We start from the raw sequence: 23,133 nt of genomic DNA on the forward strand, positions 1-23,133 counted from the left end.
CCTGTCTCCTTTCCTTTGCAAGAACTTCCCTTAACTCTTTGTGGCTCCCCAAAGATTTCTCAGAGAGGCTTTAAAGATCAGGTTCTCCTTATGTATCCTGGATTGCTTTTTCTTTTTTTTTTTTTTTAAGGTTCTTTTGATTTTTCACTTCTCCCTAGCAGGCCCAGGGAAGCAGCTGGAGGGAGAGGAGCCCTGGAATAGAGTCAGGACGCCTTGGAATCCTCTTCAGCCTGGTGATCTTGGACACCTTATTTAACCTTTCTTGGCTTTGGCTGCCCGTCCGTTAAATGAGGTGGTTGAAATGAATGAATTCGACGTGTCCCTCCAGCTTCTGGTATTAGGAACTTCCTAATATAGTGACCCTCCAGCTCCAAAATATAGTCTGAGTAGTTCTGCCTTTAGTTTGAGGAGTGTGCATCTTGCCTTTCCATCTTTTCAATCATCTCTGCTTAGAAAACTCTGTCTGGTTGTCTTTTTTCTCCCTCCCTCCCACACCCTTTCCCTCAATCTTAGCTCATTTGGGGCATGGCCTTCCTAACATTTTTATAGGTTTGAACCACTCTTGGGCAATGACCCTTTTTTGTCCATTCGACTCCTGGACTGCAACAATCAACAGCTTACCTAAAACAGGATCACGTTGTCCAGGTTTAAATCTTGGCTCCACTGTGTGACCTCAGGCAAGATACTTAACCTCTCTAGGTCTCCGTTTCCTTGTCTGTAAAATGAGGATGAGACTAGACCCCACTTCAGTGGATGTTATGAGGTGTTAGTATCTCACTGAGTGAATACAGTGTCTTAAGGTGAACACTCTTCAAATGCCATTTTTAGTATTTGTGCCTCTTTTCATTCTTCAGCCATTGGAACTTTTCCCAGCAGACCTACACTGAATTCTTCAGCTGTTTCATATGGTACATCGCTGTGCAGGAGCCTATGTAAGACCGCACAGGTAAACAAATTGCTGCATGAAGCAGCATTTAAAGTCAGGGCATTACAATAATGAACGGCTTTGAGGAGGCAGAAGATAGGAGGGAGGAGAAGGAATTATTCTTTTTCTAAATGTTATGTGAGGTGGTCTACCTGGTAATTTACATTAGAACAGCTTCCGACAGGAGGAGGAAGGAATCTGGTCAAGGCTGGTCATACTTAACCTTGCATCAGAATTAATAGAATGTACCCATATTCCCCATTAAATACGACTTCTTTTTAAGAATGTGAGCATTGAGTTGCATTTGATTGTTGACTTAAAGTAATGTTTTATAGTCATCTAAGCAAACATGTACTAATTTTGATAGTCTGATTTCTTTTTGTATTCTGGAACTAATTCCTTTTCCCTTGGGTCACAGATGTTAGTGAGAGCCAGTGGGCCACTATCTGTGCCCGTGTCCCCATCCCTGTGGATGAAATGGTCTTGGAGAGGGCAAGCAGCTGGGTCTGAGCTGACCCTGGGCTACGATCAGGTTACTTTCCTGAGGACCCAAATGTAGGGGATAATGACATCTTTGCATCATTACTGGGGATAGGACAAACAAGAGGATCCAGTTAGAAGATGGCCTGAGAGCCAAGGCTGTGGTCATCCTGCATTCTCCCATTACCCTGTTCTCAGAGCTCCCCTCCTGTTTGCTTTTGCCCGCTTCACTATCTCTCCCAACCAGCATATGTGGTCTCAGTGACTCAAGACTACACACACAGTCACCCATTAATTCATCAAATACTCATTGAGTGTCCACCAAGTGCCAAACATTTCGGTTACACAGATGAATTCAATACCCATCCAGTCCTCGGGGAGCTCATAGTCCCTTTCTTCTGTGTTTCTATCACCGCTTGTGGAACGGGCTCTCACGTTGCCAGCATTGGAAAAATAAATAAATGCTGGGGCGGGAGAGGCACTGGTAACTTCTTGGCCCTCTTGTGGTTAAATGTGGTGTCCACGTCACTTTCCTTAACTCTCATGTTGGTAACTGGTTGTAGGAAGGTTATTTGCGCTGGGGAATGACATCATTTTTTTTCTTTTTTTAAAAAAAGGGATCTATGCAAGTCTTCCCAATTCTAAAATTCTGTGATTGTATGATTCTAAATTAATTTAGGGAAGCAGTCAGACGGGTTTTGAGCGTGTTTCCATGGACACTGTGGATGTTGTCTTGAGGTGTCTGCTTATTCACATTTGGTACCATCTGGCATAAAAGAATTACTGGATTTTGGTCTGAGGGCAACAAAGTTACTTAGAGGGATCTGCTCTTCTCGTATTCAGCTGAAATGTTCTAGCAGCTTCGCCAACCACCAGGTAGCATTAGGTGTGTGCCAGATAAAAATATAATATACCAAAAATGTGAGCAATTTGTTAGTATATCCCATGTGATATACTTTAGGACACAGTAAAAAATTATCTGTCGTTCATCTGAAATTCAAGTTTAACTGGTGATCTTTTCCCTTCTGAATCAGGCAACGCTAGGCAGCCTCCACCTATAAGCTGTGATCTTGGTTACGTATGGTGCAGGTAACAGACTTACCAGTCAATCAGCCCTGCCTCCGTCCCGCTGAATGTTCTCCGCTCTGGGCCCCTTCTCACATGAGAGGAGTTGCTATTTCAAACATAACACATTTTACTGTTTGTAGGACTTTGATTGACATTTCTCTTTCCCCCACGAAAGATGAAGTGACAAATAACCATTCTTTAAAGTGCTTAAAATGTCCGTGAATATAATTTATATCTCAATTAGCCGTCTGTTAACCTATGTTTTAGAAAACATGTTTTTTGATTAAATCATATTTGATGAAATCTGAATTTACAGTACTTTATGAGTACTTTTTGGCTTTGTTTTTCTTATTTGATAAAATAGCTCTGGAATTTTTATATGAGGTCAGGACCTGTTAGCTCAAGCACATGCCAAGAGCTAACCCCCAAATACCAGATTTTTCTACAGTTCATCTTTGGTTCTCATTAGCATTGGAATATTTATAACTATACCCATTCATCATTCCTTCTTTTGAAGTCTGGTGCCTCTGTGAGGAAGAAGGAAAAATACAGCACCACATCCTTGCAAAATTTATAGGCTTTCAGTGAGTTAAAACATTTGCTGAAGAACTAAATGGAGAACATGAGAGATTTTGCAGAATCCTTAAGATTATTAGGAACTCCTCTGCTTTGCTTTTCCTGTTTTTAGCGAATGAGAATGTGGAATCCCGAATTTTTTATTATTGAGTTTGGGATATCAAAAGACAAGTGTCAGAATCTTAAAAAACAAAAACAAAACCCACCTTAATTCAGTCATGGAATTGTGACACTGAAGTTTGGGATCGGTACGTCAGACTAGAAAGGTCCATGCTTCTGTTGTCTCAGGTTTGCAGAATGAGAAGCTGTATGTAGCAGCCTTTCTGGGCTGTCCTGAGCCATGGGCGGGTGAGTTGTTTTCAGGGCGCTGGATTCCTCCTCACTCTGGGGATTTTTGAGGCAGGTATGTGTTTGCTGCTGCCTGAGACAGCAGTGCACGGCCATCTCTCGGCCTCCAGTGGCATAGCTGATCTGGCAATTCTTCCTCTGCGGGGATGGGCGATGGGGTGGGGAGTGTGTGCATGGTGGTCACCCAGGCCCTAGAGTCTTCCTGGCTCTGCTCCAGTACCATAGCCATGGAAAATCTTTTTCTGTCTGCTTAGGCTGCCAAGGGTGGTGCTAGGAGCTCTCTGCTGGGCTGGCAGAGAGAAGGGTAGGTATGCAGAAGGCTTTCTTCCCCAATCTCCTCTTTGCCAGGGACTGAGAAAGGTCTGATTTTTTTTTTTTTAAAGATTTTATTTATTTATTTGGCACAGTGAGAGAGAGAGCACAAGCAGGAAGAGCTAGGCAGAGAGAGAGGGAGAAGCAGGCTTCCTGCTGAGCAGAGAGCCCGACGTGCAGCTCTATCCCAGGACCCTGGGATCATGACCCGAGCCGAAGGCAGACGCTTAACGACTGAGCCACCCAGGCGCCCTGAGAAAGGTCTGGTCTAAAATACGCAGTGCATACGTGGTATCACTTCTATGCTGACCTTTGTAAAGTGCAGCATACTACTTGCCTACATAGATGCTTCTGATGGCTCCAGTTATCCACAGGAAGAATTATAAAAATCTAAGGATGGCAGCATGGTGGGGACCAAAGCCCAAGAGGGCTAGGAAGAGGAGAAAATAGAATGTGAACAGGAGAACAACGCAGTGGAAAGGGAGGTGCTGGTGATGTGGGCAAAAGGGGATGATCACAGGAGAGAAGTCCCTGGGAGGTGGGAAGGGGTGGGGAGCGCGGCCTTAGCAGAAGGAACATTTCTTGTATTGTAACCCCTTGGAAAGTAGAGGATGTGGAATAGATGCAGCTAAGTTGGGGGTATTGTTGCTGGGAAGACGGGGTCGTTCTGTTTTCTTTATGAAGCGTGTAACGATGTGGCCGAGAGTACAGCTGAGAGTTTGGGGTGAAGTCCGACACTTGAGGACCTGGGAGTGGTCAGCCTGGAGAGTTCGAGGAAAGTCTGCACATGGGAGGGGCGGAGAAGGAGTGTGTGCAAAGTTGAGCGCCCAAAAGGAATGTCCGGAGACGTCATCACTTGTGCGGGTCTGAGGCCTTGGAGCGCAGCTCTGCCCAACCCCCAGGAGCCGGGGACTTAGCAACACGTTTCCCCGAAGGTCAAAACCTCAATCTGGTCTCGGCCGTACTGCTTCTTTTCCCTCTGAGTCCACGAGGTGTTAGAACACTTCTGCTGCTGCCTCCTCTTTGCTGTTCCTGGGACCTCCGGTCTCGCCCCCACCTGGCTCGCCCTTATTCAAGCATGGAACACCTTGCAGTGACAGGCGTTGGTCGGTGTGCTGGGAATGCAGCTGGGAACAAGGCAGGAGAGGTCCCAGTCTCACAGGATGCCTGTTCTCAGGGGGCAGCAGCCATAACCCGGTGGAGACAGTTGTCCCCAATGATCAGATCCCAGTGAGTGCTGTCAGCTGAGGAACCAGGCGGTGAGATTGAGTGGCCAGGTCGTGGCAGGGGGGCTGCTTGAGAAGGTCCCTTTGGGGACTTGACCTTTGATTGAGACCTGAAGGGTAAGAAGAAGCCAGCTGTAGAGAATCTTTAACAGCTGGAGTCCTTTTCTGTCCCTGGTGGAGAAGAGGAGCCCCAATGAAAGAGGAATCCTGTGGGAGTGGGGCGTTCGGATGGGGTGGGGAAACCCTCTTGGAATTTGTGTTCAGAAGATTAAAATGCTAAAATGTTTCCATCTCATTGTGGAAGGAATCTCTCTTTCTACCTCCCTCCTTCCCTCCATTTCAACAACTGTTCATTTCGGGAAAGGAAATCATCCTGGAAGGACAGGAAGGGGTTTGATCTCGGGATCAGGCCCACCCCAAAATGAACTCAGAAAATTGACCTGAGACCCAGAATCAAGGCTCTTGGATCAGGAACCACAAGCAAAGAGTGAATAAGGAAATCTTTCTCTAGTAAGAAGTCCCACCCAGGCCTACCCTTGCTCCTTTTCCTCCTACCTTCACTGTATGTCTGGTTCCTGTCTTAGCTGAGAGCCTTCTTTCTTTCTCCCTGGGGTCACAGCCTGGGTGGAAAGGTAGCCACTGTGGGGGAAGCTGGGCTGGACGGCGGGAGGTATCAGGTTGTTTGTGCGCTTGTTGGGCAGAGCACAGAGGAACTTAACGTTTAATCTGCGGCCATAATCCCACGTTATGGACTTTTCCAGTGGGGAGAAAAAAGGCCAAAGAGGTCCCATTCTCAGGGCTCTCAAAAATCAACTTCCCTCCTTATTCCTGAGGAATGGAGGATAGAACTTAGCTCAATTCCAAACTCTCTGTTGCCCTGGGAGCCCTGAGCAGGTGTTATTCTGAGAAGAAAACTCACTTGCCAGTTGTATTTCCCTTTGAGGAATCTGAGAGCTGGATGGGGTCTTGGAACTTGTCTGGGTCCCCCCAGAGAGGTCCCTCGGTTCTCCTTCCGTGTCAACTTGGATGACTCGGTGCTGGCAGAGCGGAGTGTCCCCTCCCGCGGAGCCGCCCCTCCAGTGCCATAGTGTGGTGCTCCCCGGTGTGTTTCCCCTTCACCGTGCACATAGAAAATGATCAGCATGGCAGGGCACGTTGGGGTTAATAGACGAGGTTGCTCAAGGCCAGAGGTGACTGGCAGGGGGGCCTGGGTTGGGGAGAAGCACAGAACAGAGGAGATGCTATCTTGGTACACGTCGAATCCATTGGTGGCCCCCTAGTTAGGAAGCACTGCTGAGAGACTGGACTCCTTTAGTAGATCATGTGCCCCTTGAGGGGGGGGGCTGTTTGGTCATTCTTGAATAGTTCTTCAAAAGTTCTTTACAACTGGTAGAGAGTCCATGAATATGGTTGCCTTAAAAGCAACAAGGATTATCTTCCCTGGGAGATCACTACAGAGAATTCTTTCTAAGTTTCTGGAAAACTAAAGATAGATGCGTCATTGGGCTGCCTGGAATCACACCACTCAGGTTTGAGTTCCAGTTGAACCACTCGTTGGCTGGTTATCTCTTGAGGCTATGGTTTCCTCACTTGTACAGTGAGGATAGTAATATTATCTAGTATGGGACAGAGTCCAGACCCTACCCCAGAGCTATCTGACTCCAAAGCCCTTACTCTAAATCACTCCATCAGAATTCCCTGGTAGAAGCCTTTTGTTAAAACACAACCACATTCATAAGATTCTGGAGAAGTCTAGAAGTTGCTTTTTTTTTTTTTTTGTAAAAAATTTTGTGGTTTAGTTCAAATGGATATTGGCCAACAATGCCTAGATTTGTAAAACACTTGAGTTCAGTCGTTCAGTATATGTTCCTGGGCATTATCTTATGTTTGGGAGTTAGAAAGAGGGTCCAAATAAAGATGGTATGAAAAGTGAGGCTGAAAAGTGAGCCTGATGATTTCTTAAGGTTTTTGTGGTTGTTAACTTAGCAAAAATTAAAATGAAATAAGAATTCAGCTTGGTGATAAATAAGTTTCTCTAAATAAACCAAACCCCCAAGAATTAATATTAGATTTGTTTCTTGCTTCTACTTTTGAGTTCTGATAGGGGCTGAGCCTCATGAGACTGAGGAGCCCTTGAGCTGGATATTAAAATGGTTGCTGACCGAGGACGTTAGGAAGTGATACCTGATTTCTCCAAAATAGATATTGATTGCTTTGGTAAAAATTAGCATGTTGAGACTTGCTTTAAGATGAATAGCACCAGAAAAATGTCAGTTTCCTAATTTTCTTTTTTTAATATTAGAGGAACCTGTCTAAATATTTGCCTTGAGGAAATCTGATGATTCTCAAAACTTCTTTGAAAGTAGTTTACTGAAGTTGAATAAACATGTTCCAATATAGTAAGTTTGGAAAAACATCTCTGATACTTTAAACCCATGATATGAAAATCAAGTATATCATAGAAAGAGGGGAGAAGGGGAGAAGGAGAGAGGAGTATTTCATAAAGTTTGTGAAGTGTGTGTCACTTAAAAGCATATATTAAGTTATGCATGAAGCATTCATGTTAAAAAAATTATTAGGAGACCTGATTTACCCTTCTCAATTAAAGGAACCCAGCTGAGAGACCTGCCAGATTCTACATTTTCCAAGAAAATCAAGTCCTAGAAAGTCCTTGCATTTCCTTTTGAATGTTGGTGCCAGAGATACATCAAAAATACAGGGGGGAAAATCTTACCAAGTGCTCCCTATAATTTGAACTATATGATGGTTTTTTTTTTGTTGGATCCGATGTCCTAGGTAAACTGCATTTCCACCCTCCTCCCTTTGGAGAGGCATCAAGGGACAGATACCTCCTTAAAATTCTAAGTTTTCTGATAAAAGAAAGCTTCATCTTTTGGTTAGTGGAAACTTCCATTCCCAGGATACATACGCATTTTTACTTTAGTACGGCTTCCTCTTGGTTTTGTGAGTGAGTTATTTTTAGTGAGTTACCATGTTTCTCCTCATTCCCTATTTAACTATGCTGTATCTTTTACTTCTATTTCTCCATTAATTAATTCCCACAGCTCTTTTCTTAAACCTTTCCTACACTGAGAGATATTTTAAATTTTTTTTATGTTTCTCTTAAAAAAAAAAAAGGAAAACATCTGGTTTGTCTAGAAATCAGATGTCAGTTCTGCCGCCAAAATCAGATGCTTCATTCCCAGTTTGTATTTTTGTGTCTTACAACCCAGTTTGAATTCATTCACCGGTTTCTTAGTTCTTTTATTTTTACTTGACCTAAATGACCTAATTCCAAAATAAGTGGGCAGTAGCAATGTTGTATGATTATTATGTGCCAGTTCTTTGCCCATTTGTGACTTTATTTAAATCTCACACAACAATCCTCAGATGAGTGGAATCATCCCCACTTTATAGATGAATAGATAATCTTAACTACTGTGTTTATGCTGCCTGGTAATACTGTCTAATAGATGTACAGTTCTGAGCTAATTGGAAATTGATTAGTGTGTTTAAAGCTTCTATAAACCCAAGGTAAGGTTAATTTTTTTGACTTGGTTTAGAAGCATGTCCAAAAAACTGACAATAATAAAAGGAATGTGTAGGCCCATTTAGTGGTGGTTCATGTCCTGCAGTTATTGATGTTTATAGGGGCTGGTATTCATTAGTAATATGAGTAGATGTCAGTGAATGTCACAGCAGAACTCTTGTACTCTATTCAGTTATGCTGTGGTCAGTGGTTGGGATATTCCTGTAGTTGAGTGCACCCTGGATTTTCAGTTCAAATAGAACTTGATTCAAATTCTGACTTTTTCCCTGCTCTTGGATGAGCTTGCAAGCTATTCAGCCCTTCTAACCTCAGTATAGTCATCTGTAAAATGGGAATAATACTATCTCCTATTGCTGTGGTGATTAAAAGGAAAAATGTTATGTATGTTGCAAAGCACCTTACACAGACTAAATATTCAACAAAATGGCACTTGTTAATAACAATTGTCACCATCCTGGAATCTCTGAGTTGAGAAGGATCTTATGGTCAGATAGACTTAGTGCAGGTTTTGGCTCTGCTGGCATTCACCTCAGTCAAGTTGCTTGTCTCTCCAAGTTTCTATTTCCTCACCTGCACAATAGAGATAATATTTAACACAGGATTATGATAAAGGTTGTGTGACATGTGACATCTCTGAAGTGTCCAACCACCGATTGACCCTCATAAATGGTCATGACTGTCTTCCTTTGGCTCACAACCTCTAGGGACAGGGCAGCTCTAGAGAGCTGGAATTAGTAGAGCTTTACTTAACACTGAACATTAGTTTCCCTGTGACGTTTACCAGTTTGGCTCTGATCCCATGATCTGAATGACTGAGGCAAGTTATTTTTGTTCACTGGGTCATGATTTGGATTATATCTAGAAATATTGTCAGGACCCTAACCCACTTACTTGATTGTTAAGATTAGAGTTCCTATTCCTCTACCGTTGATCTTTATCTCCGTTTTCCTGGATACATTCTGTGCTGAACAAAAATATTTGTGTACATGAGGAAAAAAATTTCCGAATCAAAAGACTGTGAAAGTGTGTCCGTTTACATTAATGTGTGGATCTGATCGCTCAGTGCTCTGTTTGCCTGTTGCCGGTGATTCCGAATGTCATGTTGAGATCATCAACATTTTAAATAATTTAATGCTAAGTATGACAGTTTTAATTTCTTTTATCTCCCCTCCATTCTCTCTCCCTCTCTCTCTAACTTCATGTGAAGCCCTGTAGTTTGAAGTCAGTAATAACGATAGTAATATGCCGTTACTGAAATGTGAATGTGAAAACATGAACAAAGCACGTAAATAATTTTACTGTGCATTTTCCTGAAGGGAGTTCCCGCGCTCGTAGGATCTTCCCTGAGGTTCAGGTGCAGAATCCCTTAATCATATACTTAGCATTTCTACTCCTTACATGCAAATTTACTTTATTTCTGTGGGCTGTGCCTGTGTGCCCTGCATCAAGAGCTCTGGGTGAGATTATTATGTGTAATGTAAGATCTTACCTAACCTTCTTTTCGGTGTTCTGGAACTAGGAGTGCAGTAGCTGTTCTGATGTGAAGAGTCAACAGGTTTTAAAATCCCAAATTCTGTTTGCCACTGGATGCCAGATTTCGTATTCCGCTGGCTGCCAAGTCTATAAATTGGACATTAACTTTCCTCCCGTCCCTCTCAGAGTGACAGTGACAGTTGTCATGGACGTAGATGCCATGTGGGGGGCTCTTGGAGTCCTCAAAGCAAAATGTCCTTTATAAACACAACACCATAAAAGATGGTTTGCTTACTTGGTTGTTTTTTAAGGGGCACTGGGGAAATTCTTCACCTCAAGTTATTCTCCCTGCTAATCACACTTTTGGTGATTTATTCCTCTGGGGTCCGCATCTCCCCTCCCCAACACCCATGTTTTCCTGGAAGGACAGTACTCGATGATCCAATCACTTCCCTTTACCTAGCTCCCATTTTCTAGAGCTGCAGAAGGGATGGCAGGGCACGATGGGTTCCCACTGGCCCGGAGTCCCTGAAGTGGGGATATCAGGCACAGAAGTCCAAGCAAAGCCTGAACTTCCGCTGTGTTTTGAGCCTGCTGTCCTGCCTGGGCAGGAGGTGAGAAGGCCCAGTCCTGAGGCTGAGGCTGTGTATGGGCATCATTTTCCATAGTGATCGGAAGTAAACCACAACCTTTTAGAATGAGCTGGTTATTGAACATTCTGTCAGTGAAAAAATTCTTGCTTGGGGTGGGCGCAGGGAGGAGTACAGTTTCTTAAAATGCCTTTACTCCCCCTTTTGTTTGACCTATATGTCCTTAGAGGGAGGGCTCTGCCTCCCAATGAGGACAGTCCTGAAAAGAGCTCCCAGGGCCTAATCGTTACAGTGGAAACTTCTACCTTGGTCCCTTGGTCCTCTCCTTCATCTACTCAAAATGGACTGGTTTCCTTACTAGCTATGAGACCTTGGGGAAGTCACGTTACATTTAAACCTGAGTTCCTTATGTACAAAGGAATATATAATCTGTCCTGCCCGTCCACCTCACAAGGTTGTTGTGTGGAACACGAGGAAAGTGCTTCATCCAAGCGTTCACTGAACACAGGATAAACGCCATGCAGGGCTTTGTGTCAAGTACCCAGGTGTCACATGGTCCCCCATGCAGGGAGATAGAGTGCTCTCCCAAGCAAGACGATTCCTCTCACCTTTTGTATCCTCAGTGTGTAAACACCTAGTATGAATACAGTATCTGTTGAATGGTTGTATGTAACATGATTGTGCTGTAATATTATATGTGACCCAATATGGGACAATAGCGAGATGGCAGATGAGTACCTCGTGGGTATGGAAAGTCCTTCCAGGAGAGAGACCTCCCACCATTTCATGGTGGATGGTCACTGGTCTCCGGACTGGCACCTGGGAAGCATCTCTTGACTTTTTACTCGTCCATTCATCCTAATGAAATCACCTCACTCATGCATTTATAAATGCATTAAAAACAGGCTTTTGTTTGGGGGCACCTGGGTGGCTCAGTCAGTTAGGCATCTGCCTTCAGCTCAGGTCATGATCTCAAGGTCCTGGGATCAAGCCCCAAGTTGGGCTCCCTGCTCAGCGGGGAGTCTGCTTCTCCCTCTGCCTCTGCCCCTCCCTCCAGCTTGTGTGTGCCCATGCTGTCTCTCTCAAATACATAAATAAAATCTTTAAAAAAAAAAAAACAGGCTTGTTTTCAGATGAATGTTTTTAGAATATAAAATTTTATGATGAAAAACCTATTAATTTATCTGAGCCCCTTTTTACCTGATACTACTGCGCCCCAAATAAAAACATGCCTTTTTTTAGACCTGGTGTTTGTTTCCAATGGCAGAGTAATTAGAGTGCACGGGACACTCAGTGAATTGGAACATACTTGCTGTAGATGTTGAAGTAGAATTTGTTCTTTGGAGGCAGGGACAGGAGAAAAGGTGCAGACAATAAGACAGGTTTCCCGAGAGGGCACGTCGGTGGAATGAATGTGTCCTTTAGGGGGCATCCGTTAATGGGGCTTGTGTTTGGTAGAGCATTTTGTCAAATGTAAGTTTTGATCCTTAGAAAAAATGTCATGTGAGGATATGGTGAAAATTAATGAAAAGGGTGTTTGGATCTCTCTCTTTATTACATTTTCCTGGAATAATTACATCGATGTTATATTATTGGCTAAATATTTTGCCTTGTGGAGTCGAGGGATGTCATTATATGGGCTCTGTGGTTACAAGACAGAACAGTTTCCTATATGGGTGATGTGGTAGCCTCCTTTTTAGTGACTTTTCTTGGGAAGCTTTCTTCTTGAAGCCTTTAGGATTCCTGTGATGGGGCCAGTTATTTATTACCTCTAATACTATGGAGAGATGCTTGGGGCTGCTTGAAATGGTCCCACAGTGTGATGTTTTATGAGTAGGATATGTAATTGCTTTTATATATTTCTTTTTTCACTGTCCTCTGTCTTTCAGGCCATGCTTTTCCCCATTCTTTACCCTCACCTTTTTCATGGGCTTCTTTCCCATAGCAGATACACATTGATTTGTTAGCCCCATCTTTTTGTCTCCTGGTGGGAATCCCAACACCCCATAGGAGGTATTCTTGCCAAAATATTGAACCAGAATCTAATCAAACTTCTATGTCCAGGTACCCATTTACAAGATATAGAGGAATCAGATGAATGTTAAATACTACTTTAGGGATACAATCAGAAAAAAAAAAAAAAAACTTTTATAGAATAAATGACCAAGGGGGAAAGAAAGGAAGAAAGAAGGAAAGTCAGTCATGTAGGGAAACCTATAGGCTAAAAGAGACTAGAAGGCTTGTCAGTCAGTTATAGCGTATGGACCTGTTTTGGATCTTGCTTTAAACAAACTGAAAACACAATGACAAATATGAGACAATGGGGGGAGGGACGTTGAACGCTAGTGGATATTTGATGCTTTTAAGAAGGTATTGTTAATTTTTTAAGATGTAATAATGCCAGCACGGTTATGTATTTTTGGTGTGGTCCTATTAGAGGTAGATACTGATATTTAGGGATGCAGTGATATGAATTGATAATTGTTGAAGTTCAGACCAGGTGAAGGGGCTACAGTAAATGTCTCTCTACTTTGAATATATTTGAAATTTTCTGTAAGAAAACATGAAAAAAAAAACCAGCAACAACAACAGCAAACCAAAACTCTACTTTGAACTTAGCCCTGTCCATACTGCCTGTTATTTCATATACAGTTCTGGAAGGAGTGGTCTACACTCACTATAGAGTCTCGAATGCTTGGCAGCTCTTGTTGTTTCTTCCGTGCGCCCTGTCTTCACTGTCTCCTCCCTAAGCCCCCTTCTCTTCTTGCTTTATACTAAGAATTCTTTGCCTATAGGTTCATAGATGAGCTTCAGAGGATCTATAATTTCTCTGATATTTAGTGCCTTTTCTGTATTTGCAAATGTGTATTTTTTTAGGGGGTTAGGCTCATGACTTTTATCAGCATTTCAAGGATCTGTGATTGAAGAAGGTTAAGAACACCTCATGGCTTTGTCTTCTATGGGCATGTTTGGTATTTCCTATCTGCTCTCTGGTCCTCAGCTCTGTCCTCCTGCACTTCAGCCCTGTCCATTCATTTGGCTGGTTTTTATCTCATTACCACCTCAAAGATAACACGTTTAGGTGATGGTTTTCCCAGATACCCAGTTCCTCTCCATACCAGATACCTCTGAACTAGCCCAGATTTCACTCTCTTCTTTGCATGAACTCTTGCATCTAAATAGTCCTCAAACTCTCATCATTTTACCTCCTAAGTGATATCTCTTGTGTCCTCTTCTTATTTGGTACAATGTCTTCATTTGGATGCTCACCATCTGTCACCGGGCTACTGGTTACCAATCTCCTTGCCTTTAGCCCAGTGCTTTCAGTTCCCAGAAATGATGTTACTAACAGAAATCTGGCCATATCTCTGTTTACATCAGTGGCTTACAAGGTCTTAGTAAGGCTGTTCGTAGGCAGCCCTTGTCCACTTAAGCGATCTTATTTCCTGACACTTACTCCTTGGTCCTATTTAGAGCATAACATATTTGTCAAATCTCCTAGGCTTTGCTCATGTATTCACCTTCCCTGAAATTCACCACACCTTACCACTAACCTTCCCTCCCCATCTTGCCAGCATGGGAAATACCACTTTACCTTTCAAGTCTTCAGTCTTCCTGATGGTCCCCCAGGGCACTCGGGTGCTTCTTCTCAAATGCTTACTCTCCAGTTGCACATACTGTCACTAAGTGTTGGTGTTTTAATTGCCTTGCAGTTGTTGATAGGGTCATAAGCTAACCTGTTAATACTTTCATAGCATCTTTTTGAGACTACTCTAGCTCTTGCCCAATACGGAGGGAATGAGCGTTCCGGTAAGTGGTTGCCAAATGTACGCTGACCCGGGCCTCCAGAAATTCTTCCTTTCCTACATGTGGGAGCCACCTCGAGCTCTTTCAAGGAGATAGTGACAGGGAGGCCACGGGGCTTCTTTTTCTCTTGGATCCCATTTCCTGAGGAGAGGAGAGGCATCCTGAGTGGCCACTGGGAGGGGAAGCCGAGAGAGCGTTTTCAAGTGGAAGTTTTTCTTTGGGGACTCCATTATTTCCCTCCCTTTCTAGGTTCTTCTATTCTCTACCATTTCTTGGTGACCCCTTTAAAATATGTGACTAAAGGGTTTGAAATAAGACTACCCTCTTCCTAAACTTTCTGCCTAAATCTATGTATTTTTTAACTGAATTCAGTGGATTGAACTTCATTTTTAACTTATTTTATAGTATTTTTAGCAATGAGAATAGGGGCTTAACTAGATTTCTCGGTGTCCCGGAGCCACTGAACTCCGTATTGATAGTGGACCCATTTTCCCCAGAAAATTATTATTTAAATCTTCTGAGAACAGCTTGAGTCAGAAAAGGCTTTGTTAGTGATCTCAACATTATACTAGTCGGAATTCAGATCTTGATCTCGATTCTCTTATAAGCCCACAGATTGGTAGCTGTGAGTTTGTATCTAACTGTGTGATCATGTATCTCCATACAGCTTTCCTTCAGTGTTGACTGACTTCATCCTGCCAGCTCCATGGTGCAGAAGGCAGGAGGGTGTCCTACCTTGAGTCCTGAAAAATAGGAAAGGAAGGCTTGCATGGGATTTTAGAAATCACAGAAAAGTCTCCCTGCCTAGCATGCAGGATACGGGTATAGACAGAACACAAAATGGAGGGAGGCATTTTTATGGTAAAATTGGGGTGTGTGGTGTCTTCAATTCCAGGCATAGGAGTCATTTATTTTGAAGATAACACAGCGAGGTCGTAGTAAGGGGATGCCTAGTACAGTCATTGAGGGGATGGTTGTATGGGTCACCTTGCAGAGCGGCTCCATGAAGGGTTTGCCCCTCAGGGTTCAATCGGAGAAGCGCCCCTTTGTTGCCTTCACTGGGGTCTGTGAAATGGAGAGCATGGCCACCACACCGGGTGCAGACCTCTCGGGATTTCTCCAAGTCCAGTGCCCTTCCAGGCAGGATGCTGCTAATCACTGCCCTTTCTTGGACTCCCCTTGCCCCCACTTAGAGCCTACTGGGGGTCTAACCAGCTAACCTGTAACACTGAATCAGGGAAGCGGGTTAACCAAAGAACATGTGGTCTTCCCAATACTATTTACATTTTAATGGACGTCAACAGTGCCCTCACACAAAGAGTGGAAAATCTGTTGAGTTTTAGGGCGACAGGTGGCAGAGGTGCTATTCCCAGCGAAGTACCTACCTTGTAAGTTGTGGCACGCCCAAGAGGTGTGCATGCACACACACACAGCCAGATAAAGGTTGTCAAAATACACATGTCGCCAGATTGCCAGTTCTTTGCCTTTAACTTTCCTGTCCTCTGCTGTGTCCATGTCGATATTAAACTTAATTAAATCCCATCTGGATGAAAAGCTTTATAAAGGTCAGGGAGAAAACCTAACTCATTTTTTTGTGTGTGTGCTAATGAGTTCTTTTACTCTTTAAAATCAGAAATGAGGATGGAGAAAAAAGTTTCAGATGACCTCTGAATTCACCAGTATAAAAAATGCTCATTAAAGCTATGATTTTAAAAAATGAATCACATGTAATGTATGGTGATTAACATAATAATAAAAAAATTTTTAAAAATGAATCACATAAAAATAATTGCCATGCCTGTTTTTTTTTTTTAATTTTCTATTTTTCACCAATTTTGGAACACTGGTTTTAATCTCAATTTGCCCATCAGCGGTTGTAATATTACACTTTGTGGCTTTAAAGAATTCTGTACACACATACACACACACTTCTTTACATGCTCAAAAACAAATGAATTAAAAGCAGAATTCCTTCTTACCCTGAAATGAGTATCTTGCACGCTGAAGATCTCTTCTGCTCCAAGTTCACAAAAAGGGCATTAGCAAATTATAAGCATCTGAAAGCTGAAGTTTTCCATGTTTATAAACTTAATGAGCAAAGGCTCCATTAAGTGATTACATTCTTTATAAATAATTGTGTTTTTAGAAATAAATGTTAATGTTAGTTTGTTATTGGAGATGAATGAAAGCATTAATCCCCAAGTGATCTTTTGCTTTCCCTGGGAGGTGAAATATTTTGTGACATTGAAATCAGAAGTCAAAGCCAAAGCTAACTACTTAGATGAGATTTACCCCTGGGTGGTGTACAGAATGCTTCTTAAACTCCTAGACATGTATGTGTGCATTGTAGAAATGTTTCTGATGAAAATTTTGTGGAATGCATCTTGGAGGAAGCTGTTTCTTAACAAGATAGAAGGTGTGGTTGGCAGGAATGATGGTATCATTGCCATGTCTCTGATGAAGGGCTTATTCCACTTAAAAAGATTTTGGTTTCTACAGTCCCCAAAACCTGGTGCAGAGCAAAATTCCCCTTGTTTACAAGGGTGGGTGTGAGACCAACTCTCTTATCAGTCCAAAGGGAGATTGAACCTCTCATCTCATTGGTGGGTCACCACTGCATGTGGGTGACTGGATACTGTTGTGCTTGTTAGAAACAGAATTAAGGGTTGCCCCCAAAGTAAGTTCTGGGTTCTTCTGCTTGTATCCTAAAGGTCATATTTGCTCTCTGTACTACCATCAGCCTGACCCGAGTATGGCCAGGTGGCAAAAACAGGATGTAACCACCACATGCATTGTTTGCACATCAGAAGGCCATGATTTTTTTTTTTTTTTAAGATTTTATTTATTTATTTGAGAGAGAGAGATCATGAGCAGGGGGGAAAGGTAGAGGGAGAAGTAGACTCCCCACTGAGCAGAGAGCCCGACACGGGACTTAGTCACAGGACTTTGAGATCATGACCTGAGCCGAAGTCAGATGCTCAACTGACTGAGCCACCCAGGTGGCCCAGAAGGCCATGATTTGTATACCTTTTCATGATACGTCTGTGTGGCTGGTGGCTCAGAACAAACTTCGGTTGGCCTTTTTGTAGCTAATAACACAAAGAAGCTCTAAGAATGACTATTTATGATGTCTCAGAGGATTGATGAGATTGTTTAGCTTATACCTGGTAGGAGCAAAATCTGCATCTTGTTTGTGCATTCTGTCAGCCCTGTCCCCTCTGAAGCTCTCTCTTGTGACCCAGCATAATTCGATGAACAATTTTTAAGGCCTTTAAAAAATGTAGTGGCTTTGCTTCACCTCTATTGTTTGTGCCTTAAAAGCTTTCCCTGTTCTCATGAGTGGAAAACTTTCAGTCAGAAGGAAGCATATAGCCTTTTGCTGAGAGGATTGCTGTGTTCAAGAGCCCATTGGTCTCTACTCAGCCAGGGTCACTTCCCTCCTAAATGGTAAACAACTGGATGAGGAGGAGCCACAGTCTGTTTCTAGAAAAATCTTAGAGCTGGGAAGCACTCTATGGAATGCCTCTAAGTGGTACGGACCTCAGTGTCCATCACTTTGGGAAGAGGCAGCTAGAGTTGCGTTACAGCCAAGCTTATCTTGAAGAACCTAGCCCTGTTCCCTTCTCCAGGGCTTCTCCGAGCAGAGAGAACTCCGTATTAACTGACTGTTGCATCCTTACTTTGGCATCCATGAAGCCCCAGGTAAATGAAGCATCACCTTGGGTATACGTCACACAGAAAGCAAGTGCTTCTGACTTGGCTTTGCAATCCTTTCTTTGCTTCCCGTAACATTTTAAAGTATTGACAAATACACAGTTTAGTGACACATTTTTTACTGGATCTGCCTTTCTCAGGAAACTAGTGTTTCATTTTCCCAAAGGAAACAACCCCGCGTCAATACTGGCCTGGGTGTCAGTGTTTCGTCTTTTCCTTCACTTGCTGAATGTCCTGATGTTAATGCCCTTTCTCAAGTTCCAAAGCCTTTGCTTGACACTTCCACCCATGTTAGTTTTTAATCTCTGGAGAAATCTTCACCCAAACTGGTTTTTTATGAGGTCATTTGTTTATAACTGCCGTGTTTGGCTTGTTCTTCAAGAAAAGCTGTTAGTTTTCGTGTGTGAAACTTTGGGGATTAAGGGACAGTGAATGCCGGATATTTTATAGCTTTTGTCTGTGTCACTTAGAGTTTAATGAAAGAAGCTGCTCTGCTTTTCCCAGAATGTGCTTTTAAATGACAATTTTGAACAGTCAACTCTGAAAGAGAAGAGAGATTATATTTAAATTTTCTTTCCAGCAGCTAGAGTGACTGAAATTTGTTTCTAAACTTGAACATAAGAAACAAAACATTGTATGGGGAGAAGGATAACATACATCATAAGGGGACTTGGAGTGCTCTAGGCTAAACATACACCATTGGTAGCAGATCCATAAGGAAAACACTTAAAAAAGACACTGGGGAGGGTATGTGCCATGGTGAGCGCTGTGAATTGTGTAAGACTGTTGAATCACAGACCTGTATCTCTGAAACTAATAATACATTATATGTTAAAAAAAAAAAAAGAAGATAGTGGGAAGGGAAAAATGAAGGGGGCGATATCAGAGGGGGAGACGAACCATGAGAGACTATGGACTCTGAAAATCAAACTGAGGGTTCTAGAGGGGAGGGGGGTGGGGGGATGGGTTAGCCTGGTGATGGGTATTAAAGAGGGCATGTACGGCATGGAGCACGGGGTGTTATAAGCAAACAATGAATCATGGAACACTACATCAAAAACTAATGATGTAATGTATGGTGATTAACATAACATAGTAATAATAATAAAAAAACATACAGAGAGGGGCACCTGGGTGGCTCAGTCAGTTAAGCGTCTGCCTTCGGCTCAGGTCATGATCCCAGGGTCCTGGGATCGAGAGCCGCATCGGGCTCCCTGCTCTGCGGGGAGCCTGCTTCTCCTTCTCCCACTCCCCCTGCTTGTGTTCCCTCTCTCACTGTGTCTTTCTCTGTCAAATAAATAAATAAAACCTTAAAAAAAAAAATACATACAGAGAGTGAGTTTCTTCTGTTTTATTTACTTTTGGAAAGACAGTGAGAGGGAAATTTTGTATGTTTAAAACTTAATCCTTATCCAGGAATGGAAGCTGAGAATCCAAGGAAAAAAGAGAATATTTAAAGTTTTGATATATTTGATACAGTTCATTATGATATGGTTGAGTAGATTAGAAACCTTTAATTTTATATGGATAATCTATTATCAGAGTAGGTATAAATAGAATCAGTAATTATAGTCACAGATAATTAGAGGTAAATTTAATAGTAGGTCCAAACAGCAGTGGGCAACATAACCCAGTAGTCAATAGTGTGTGGAAGAGATAAGGATCTCTCAGAAGGCATCCAGTACCACACTGTGGTTTCCCTAAATTCTTGGTGAATTATAAGCCACTGATCTCAGGCAAATCAAAACTGTTTTCAGACACCTGCATTCTTTGGAGGAATTAGGGAGTAGTAAATATATTTCTTTTATATAGGCCATTTTAAATTCGTTAATTATATCCTAATTTCTAGACAGTCTAGATTCTGAAAGTAGGAATTAGAGTTTAATGAAGTGTGATATGGCCTGTTTGTCTAATATAACTATCCTGTCATCTGAATTTTGAATTTCTCAAAACTCCACTATTAAAAATAGCTAAGATGGGGGGCGCCTGGGTGGCTCAGTCGTTAAGCGTCTGCCTTTGGCTCAGGTCATGATCCCAGGGTGCTGGGATCGAGCCCCACATTGGGCTCCCTGCGCTGCGGGAAGCCTGCTTCTCCCTCTCCCACTCCCCCTGCTTGTGTTCCTTCCCTCACTATCTCTCTCTGTCAAATAAATAAATCTTTAAAAAAAGAAAAAAAATAGCTAAGATGGGCGCCTGGGTGGCTCCGTCACTAAGCGTCTGCCTTCGGCTTAGGTCATGATCCCAGGGTCCTGGGATCGAGCGCCGCATCAGGCTCCCTCCTCCGCAGGAAGCCTGCTTCTCCCTCTCCCACTCACCCTGCTTGTGTTCCCTCTCTCGCTGTGTCTCTCTCTGTCAAATAAATAAAATCTTTAAAAAAAAAATAGCTAAGATATTTTTAAGTTTGTCCCTAACCTATGACCTGACATTTTAAAAGTACAAATGAGCCCTCCCAGACTTTCCATGCCATTGTTCACAGCACCGTCTCCAAAGTTGGAAGGAGCCTTCGAGGTCTCATTCAGCCACAGATGTAAAGTGACCTGTTTGTAATTAGACTTGTAAATAAAACCTCTGAGAACAGTGCTTCTGAAACTTCTACCTGCATACTTGTCACTGGGGAATCTTGTTAGAAATACAGATTCTGGGGTCTGCGATTGAGCCTGAGAATGTGCATTCCCGGAAAGATCCTGGGTGGATCCCAAACCTGTTGATCTCCTATATCATACTTGGAGAAACAAAGTCTTAAAAAGTAGCTGTGAAACAGCCAACCCCCACCCCTAAATTAGGAATTCTTTTATATATTCTCTCATATGGGTATTATGTTGGTCCCAATATTTTCATGCTTTGGGGGCATCGATGAAAATCAAGCACAAATGGTCACCTTTCTGGGATTGCTAATATTAAGGTTTACTGTAAAACTCTTTCACAGTGACTACCAAGGTCCATGTCTTTCTTGTTCCCATTATATTTCAAGCACCTAGAATGCTCCTGGCACATGCTGGGAGCTGAGTAAATACCTGCTGAATGAGGTCATAAATGGATAAATATATAACATTCAGATTTGGGGACATTATGAGTACCATTCATTTTGGGTTTTCACCATCAAATTTTTAATACCCCCTGGAAACACATCAAAAAGCTACCTAATTCTCTGTGTATAAGTGTAGAGTAGATACATCCTGGAAGCTGGTTCTTACTTGAGGAGAGTCGTCAGGTTGACGCCTCATCTCTTTTCATTGTTTTCTACTTAAATTTAACTTCTTTCATTAACCAAATTAAGGAATCTCATTATCATAGCAATCAGTTCCAGGGCAGTATGAAGAGTTTACTTCTGAGATAGAAACCTGGTAATCTTTGGAAAGGTTGTGGTAGGTTTATATTCTTTCACAGTAAAGATATTCCCAATCTTCCTCTTTAGAAACAAACAGCTATGATAGCACAAGTCCCAGATTTGATATTTTTCATGTTAAAATTCTCCCAAGCATCAACTCACACCCTACCTTCTGCACAGACTTTCTGGAATCCATCCAGGCATTGCTTTTTAACTTGATCTCCTCTGCTTGGTTTTATGCGGGCCAGATCAATCAGCTTCTCATATTGCAGTCTCTGATTTGCTCATCTTTTACTCTCCGACCATCACTCCATCTATATATTTTCATTATGTCCAGGTATGCCTAATCTAATGCAGGCCCACAGCAGCGGTAAATGTTGACTGAAAAACACATGAACGGTTTGAGCATTTGAGGAGAGAAGGAAGACCAAACCAGGCAGAAGCTATCTGGGGCAGCTTTCTGGAAAAGGTGATGATGATCATTTGGTTGGACATTATCTCCTGCCTTATAATTACGATAGCTCTGCCACCAGTGTTTGAGAGTTGTAAATAAATGCCCCATAAGAAGAGGGTGTTGCTGCATAAAGCAGCAAACTATGAAGGTATTTACAGATGTTCTGAACTTAATTCTTACTCCTAGGAAGGCACTTCTGAGGGGGACTATAGAAGTGGCGAGAATTATATCTGTCATCTTGAAAGTTGATATATTTAAGAAATACTTATTGAGCAAAAATGAGTCAAACTGGTTCCCTGCTTTCAAGGAGCTCATGTTCTACTGCCATATAGACTATCACCAAATAGACTGTAAGGAGCTCTGTTGTGGAGAAGCAAGCACAGTGCTGTGAGAACCCAGAGGGAGGAGGCACGGATTCCAGCTGGAGTTGGACAGAAACGTTTTTTACATAGATTCTGTCTCTCGTGCCTTCTAAAAGTGGGATTGATCTGCTGCAGGCAGTGTGACCTCTCTGTGATCATTCACATGAACCTTGGTTTGGGACCTCAGTCAACTGAAAGCTGCTCTTCTGGTACTTCCTGGACTCTTCTGGACTCTTGGATCTGCTCACGGTTCTTTTGAGCCTCTTTCCTGGGTATCTTGCCAGTTGTCAGTGTGCTTGCTTCCCCCATGTTCAGTCTGGTGTGTTATGAGGTGTAGCACAGACAAAGGGAAACTGAGATTGCATCCGTTTTGAGTGTCCTGGGGTTTTTTATGGGAGTGAAGCTAGGTAGAAAGCCATTTTTATCATTTAATGGCATGTGCGCTTCCTGATATATATTCACTTATTTTATAATGACAGCTATCTTCTTTAAGTGTCTACTAAAGTGCTTGGTATCCTGGCCGTTGCTTTGTAGACATTGCTTCAAATGCTCAGAACTATCCTACAGGGGTAGATGGTGTTTATATCCATTTTATAGAAGAGGACATTGAGGTTTAAGAGATTAACTTGTGGGGGCGCCTGGGTGGCTCAGTCGTTAAGCGTCTGCCTTCGGCTCAGGTCATGATCCCAGGGTCCTGGGATCGAGCCCCGCATCGGGCTCCCTGCTCGGCGGGAAGCCTGCTTCTCCCTCTCCCACTCACCCTGCTTGTGTTCCCTCTCTCGCTGTGTCTCTCTCTGTCAAATAAATAAATAAAATCTTAAAAAAAAAAAAAGATTAATTTGTGTTAATACTTGGTAAATAGCAGAGCCTAATTCTTCCCTGGTCTGCCTGACTCCAAAGCTTAGGTTCTTTGAGCTGCC

At 42.6% G+C, this 23,133-nt stretch overlaps 1 protein-coding gene across 4 annotated transcripts in view; it reads left to right on the plus strand.

Annotated features, from left to right (window-relative positions):
* The window catches only part of CUNH1orf21 (chromosome unknown C1orf21 homolog), a 214,703-nt gene that overhangs the window by 36,800 nt on the left and 154,770 nt on the right, over positions 1-23,133 (plus strand). Inside the window, exon 1 of one of the 4 annotated variants that reach the window (XM_035010646.1) lies at positions 857-946. The exons of the other annotated variants lie outside the window; for them this stretch is intronic. The gene's annotated coding sequence lies outside the window, so the exon portion shown is untranslated. Of the gene's footprint in view, positions 1-856; positions 947-23,133 lie in introns of those variants that run through there. 4 annotated transcript variants of the gene reach the window in all.

This window comes from Mirounga leonina, unplaced genomic scaffold, assembly GCF_011800145.1.
Source record: "Mirounga leonina isolate KUSES-001 unplaced genomic scaffold, KU_Mleo_1.0 Mir_154, whole genome shotgun sequence".
Lineage (NCBI taxonomy): Eukaryota > Metazoa > Chordata > Mammalia > Carnivora > Phocidae > Mirounga > Mirounga leonina.